General features: G+C 55.8%; 1 protein-coding gene across 1 annotated transcript in view; it reads left to right on the top strand.

Annotated features, from left to right (window-relative positions):
* The first annotated feature begins 974 nt into the window (after positions 1–974).
* LOC142485372 (flotillin-1-like) overlaps positions 975–6,000 on the top strand; it is a 32,217-nt gene continuing 27,191 nt past the window's right edge. The window contains 1 exon segment of the mRNA XM_075584407.1: positions 975–1,123. The gene's annotated coding sequence lies outside the window, so the exon portion shown is untranslated.

Raw genomic sequence — 6,000 nt, 5'->3', positions numbered from 1 at the left:
ATTTCAGATGACGAACTGTTAATGCTCTTTGTTGTATGGACAATATATTTGTTATGTCTCTCTAAAACAATAAAAATAAATTGAAACAAAAAAAAAAAAATAGAGAGAAGCAGTATAAATACAATATATCAGTCAGGATCCCACCCCAGAGGTGGCTGCACGCTGTATAACTGTAATAGAGAGGCGCTGTATAAATACAATATATCACTCAGGATCCCACCCCAGAGGTGGCTGCACGCTGTATAACTGTAATATAGAGGTGCTGTATAAATACAATATATCAGTCAGGATCCCACCCCAGAGGTGGCTGCACGCTGTATAACTGTAATAGAGAGGCGCTGTATAAATACAATATATCACTCAGGATCACACCCCAGAGGTGGCTGCACGCTGTATAACTGTAATAGAGAGGCGCTGTATAAATACAATATATCCCTCTGGATCACACCCCAGAGGTGGCTGCACGCTGTATAACTGTAATAGAGAGGCGCTGTATAAATACAATATATCACTCAGGATCACACCCCAGAGGTGGCTGCACGCTGTGTAACTGTAATAGAGAGGCGCTGTATAAATACAATATATCACACAGGATCACACCCCAGAGGTGGCTGCACGCTGTATAACTGTAATAGAGAGGCGCTGTATAAATACAATATATCATACAGGATCACACCCCAGAGGTGGCTGCACGCTGTATAACTGTAATAGAGAGGTGCTGTATAAATACAATATATCACTCAGGATCCCACCCCAGAGGTGGCTGCACGCTGTATAACTGTAATAGGGAGGCGCTGTATAAATACAATATATAACTCAGGATCACCCCCTAGTGGTGGCTGCATGTACATGCAGTCACCCTCAGTAAATAGCCTGCTATGAGCCTGCCCATGCAGTAGATGGCGCTGTGTGCTAACCTGCACCGGGATGCAGTGAGAGACAGAGAAAGGGAAGGGGGAGAAGAGGAGAAGTGGAGGGGGGAAAGGGTGGAGCTGGGAGAGGAAGAGAAGGGAGAGACACACACAGCAGAGAGAGAGAGGGGGGAGGAGAGGAAGAGAATAATAATTAGCACTGCGGCTTGCAGGTGACCAGACACACCTAAGGAAACATTGATATAAACAAGGTGAGGTGCCCCCCTACCCTCACTGCATTCTGCCTGATAATATATATAGATATATAATTATACATGCCTGGGTGTGTGCATATATTTATTTCTATGTATCCCTGGCTGTATAGATAGATATATAATTATACATTCCTGGGTGTGTGCATATATATATTTATATGTATCCCTGGCTGTATAGGTGGGTATAATATATTTATACATGCCTGGGTGTATAGATAGATAAATATAATTATACATGTCTGGGTGTATAGATAAATATAATTATACATGCCTGGGTGTATGCATATATTTATTTATATGTATCCTGGCTGTATAGGTGGGTATAATATATACATGCCTGGGTGTGTGCATACAGTATATTCATTTATATGTATCCCTGGCTGTATAGGTGGGTATAATATATACATGCCTGGGTGTGTGCATACAGTATATTTATTTATATGTATCCCTGGCTGTGTAGGTGGGTATAATATATACATGCCTGGGTGTGTGCATACAGTATACTTATTTATATGTATCCCTGGCTGTATAGGTGGGTATAATATATACATGCCTGGGTGTGTGCATACAGTATACTTATTTATATGTATCCCTGGCTGTGTAGGTGGGTATAATATATACATGCCTGGGTGTGTGCATACAGTATACTTATTTATATGTATCCCTGGCTGTATAGGTGGGTATAATATATTTGTACGTGCCTGGGTGTGTGCATACTGTACAGTATACTTATTTATATGTATCCCTGGCTGTATAGGTGGGTATAATATATACATGCCTGGGTGTGTGCATACAGTATATTTATTTATATGTATCCCTGGCTGTATAGGTGGGTATAATATATTTGTACGTGCCTGGGTGTATGCATATCTTTGTGCGATTGGGTGTGTAGTAGATGTAGTATATTTTATTTATAGAAATATATTTAGATGTAAAATAAATGACATCTACAGCCAAAATATACCTGTACAAAAATACCCAGGTTTGGTGGTGCCATGGGAAAAATAATATTATCACACACAGAAAAAAGAACCCAAAAAGCACTCGGATATTTCCAAGAATAAAGCAGATATGTTATTGAAATGACATCTCTGCTTTATTCTTACAAATATCTGAGGGCTTTTTGGGGGGTTCTTTTTTTCTTTGTCTGATATGTTGATACTGTGCTGAGGTGTGTGTGTGTGTGTGTGTGTGTGTGTGTGTGTGTGTGTGTGTGTGTGTGTGTGTGTGTGTGTGTGTGTGTGTGTGTGTGTGTGTGTGTGTATTATAAATTTATACCGGAGGAAGAGAGTGAAAGCTTGTCCTAAAATATCAATTTGTTAGTCCAAATAAAAGGTGTGTGTTTAGGAGGAAGTCCAGTTTCACAATCTCTCCAACAGACGTTACTGTCACGTGTGTTTATATCATGCAGTATGTATATATCTGTTTGTAACTGTGTGTGTCTATTAATATCACTTATTTATAATGCGCTTTCGGCACAGGATAAAATAACAGACATTAACACACACGGTTACAGCAGGAAAGGAGGGCAGTGCCCCCAGGAGCTTGCACTCTATAAGGGAGGGTAAGTGGAGACAGGGGGTACAGATATTTTTCCCGAGACCAGTAACAGAGCAGCTGCAACCGCAGCACACGGCGACACCCTTTGGCTGTGCGGCTGGTGTTATGAGAGAGATTAGCTGCACAGCAAACAGCCAGCCACAGCAGACGTGTGTGTGTGTGTGTGTGTACACACACACACACACACATTGTTTATATCTGTATATCGATCTCTATATATCTATCTATATCTTCTATATCTCTACTATATATTTGTGAAAGTGTCCTATGTGTCCGTGTCTGTATGTGTCTCCCTGTGTCCCTCCCTGTGTCCCTAGCGGCAATCTCATTGGACCTTGGGCCAGGCCAATGAGATTGCTCCCTTGGGCCGCCCGCCCCCGCACACCTCTCATTGGCCTGAGGCGGAGTGACGGGTCAACACACACACACACCACACACCACACACCACACACACACACCGTGTCACACACACACCCACACACCCACACACCCACACACCCACACACCACACCACACACCACACACACACCACACACACACCACACACCACACACCCACACACCACACACCCACACACCACACACCCACACACCACACACCCACACACCCACACACCCACACACACAACGCGGCGCTCATCGGGACCCGCGCGCACCTCCTCCTCTCCCCGGGTCTCCCGCTTTCCCGCGCTTTTTCCTCCCCCTCCTCCCCCCCCCCGGCGCCGCTACAGTCAGCGGGGGAGCGGAGCGAGCGCCCGGGACACAGCGGGGGACTCACCTCCCCACGGCCCTCACCACCCATAGGCCACTCCCTCACCCGGCGCTCACCCCCCCCCCGCTCAACCGCCCCCCCCCCCCCCGCTCAACCGCCCCCCCCCCCCCCCCACACACACAGAGCACGCGGCTCTCCCCTCACCCGGCGCTCGCTCCCCCCCCCCCCACACAGAGCACGCGGCTCTCCCCTCACACAGGCCGCTCCTCCTCCGGCTGTCTCCGCCGCTCCTCCGGCTGTCTCCGCCTCTCCCCGCGGGAGGCGCAGCACCTCCTCACCGGAGCGTCTCAGCCTCGCCGCGGAGGAGCCCGAGGTGGAGGAGGAGGAGGGCGGCCAGTACCCGGAGGAAGAGGAGGAGCGCGGCCGTGTGCAAGGTGAGGAAAGCAGGGGAATGGGTTATTTACCGCGGCCCTGACTCACCCTGCCCTTTGCCCCCCTGCCCTTTGCCCCCCCGCCATCCCTCCCCCTCCCTGCCCTTTGCCCCCCTGCCCTTTGCCCCCCTGCCCTCCCTCCCAATGCCCTTTGCCCCCCCTGCCCTCCCTCCCAATGCCCTTTGCCCCCCCTGCCCTCCCTCCCAATGCCCTTTGCCCCCCCTGCCCTCCCTCCCAATGCCCTTTGCCCCCCCTGCCCTCCCTCCCAATGCTCTTTGCCCCCCTGCCCTCCCTCCCAATGCCCTTTGACCCCCCTGCCCTCCCTCCCAATGCCCTTTGCCCCCCTGCCCTCCCTCCCAATGCCCTTTGCCCCCCCTGCCCTCCCTCCCAATGCTCTTTGCCCCCCCTGCCCTCCCTCCCAATGCCCTTTGACCCCCCTGCCCTCCCTCCCAATGCCCTTTGCCCCCCTGCCCTCCCTCCCAATGCCCTTTGCCCCCCCTGCCCTCCCTCCTAATGCCCTTTGCCCCCCCTGCCCTCCTTCCCCTGTCCTTTGCCCCCTGCCCTCCCTCCCAATGCCCTTTGCCCCCCCTGCCCTTTGCCCCCCCTGCCCTCCCTCCCAATGCCCTTTGCCCCCTGCCCTCCCTCCCAATGCCCTTTGCCCCCTGCCCTCCCTCCCAATGCCCTTTGCCCCCTGCCCTCCCTCCCAATGCCCTTTGCCCCCCCTGCCCTCCCTCCCAATGCCCTTTGCCCCCCTGCCCCCTGCCCTTTGCCCCCCCTGCCCTCCCTCCCAATGCCCATTGCCCCCCCTGCCCTTCCTCCCTCCCAATGCCCTTTGCCCCCCCTGCCCTCCCTCCTACTGCCCTTTGCCCCCCCTGCCCTCCCTCCTAATGCCCTTTGCCCCCCCTGCCCTCCCTCCTAATGCCCTTTGCCCCCCCTGCCCTTTGCCCCCCTCCCTGCCCTCTTGCCCCCCTCCCTGCCCTCTTGCCCCCCTCCCTGCCCTCTTGCCCCCTCCCTGCCCTCTTGCCCCCCTCCCTGCCCTCTTGCCCCCCTCCCTGCCCTCTTGCCCCCCTCCCTGCCCTCTTGCCCCCCTCCCTGCCCCCTTGCCCCCCTCCCTGCCCTCTTGCCCCCTCCCTCCCTGCCCTCTTGCCCCCTCCCTCCCTGCCCTCTTGCCCCCTCCCTCCCTGCCCTCTTGCCCCCTCCCTCCCTGCCCTCTTGCCCCCTCCCTCCCTGCCCTCTTGCCCCCTCCCTCCCTGCCCTCTTGCCCCCTCCCTCCCTGCCCTCTTGCCCCCTCCCTCCCTGCCCTCTTGCCCCCTCCCTCCCTGCCCTCTTGCCCCCTCCCTCCCTGCCCTCTTGCCCCCTCCCTCCCTGCCCTCTTGCCCCCTCCCTCCCTGCCCTCTTGCCCCCTCCCTCCCTGCCCTCTTGCCCCCTCCCTCCCTGCCCTCTTGCCCCCTCCCTCCCTGCCCTCTTGCCCCCCCTGCACTTTGCCTCCCTCCCCTCTTGCCCCCCTCCCCTCTTGCCCCCCTGCCCCTCCCTGCCCTTAGCCCCTCCCTGCCCTTAGCCCCTCCCTGCCCTTAGCCCCTCCCTGCCCTTAGCCCCTCCCTGCCCTTAGCCCCTCCCTGCCCTTAGCCCCTCCCTGCCCTTAGCCCCTCCCTGCCCTTAGCCCCTCCCTGCCCTTAGCCCCTCCCTGCCCTTAGCCCCTCCCTGCCCTTAGCCCCTCCCTGCCCTTAGCCCCTCCCTGCCCTTAGCCCCTCCCTGCCCTTAGCCCCTCCCTGCCCTTAGCCCCTCCCTGCCCTTAGCCCCTCCCTGCCCTTAGCCCCTCCCTGCCCTTAGCCCCTCCCTGCCCTTAGCCCCTCCCTGCCCTTAGCCCCTCCCTGCCCTTAGCCCCTCCCTGCCCTTAGCCCCTCCCTGCCCTTAGCCCCTCCCTGCCCTTAGCCCCTCCCTGCCCTTAGCCCCTCCCTGCCCTTAGCCCCTCCCTGCCCTTAGCCCCTCCCTGCCCTTAGCCCCTCCCTGCCCTTTGCCCCTCCCTGCCCTTTGCCCCTCCCTGCCCTTTGCCCCTCCCTGCCCTTTGCCCCTCCCTGCCCTTTGCCCCTCCCTGCCCTTTGCCCCTCCCTGCCCTTTGCCCCTCCCTGCCCTTTGCCCCTCCCTGCCCTTTGCCCCTCCCTGCCCTTTGCC

This window comes from Ascaphus truei, unplaced genomic scaffold, assembly GCF_040206685.1.
Source record: "Ascaphus truei isolate aAscTru1 unplaced genomic scaffold, aAscTru1.hap1 HAP1_SCAFFOLD_571, whole genome shotgun sequence".
NCBI lineage: Eukaryota > Metazoa > Chordata > Amphibia > Anura > Ascaphidae > Ascaphus > Ascaphus truei.
The sequence above is the reverse complement of the archived record's forward strand: the minus strand, read 5'-3'. Positions and strand labels throughout refer to the sequence as shown.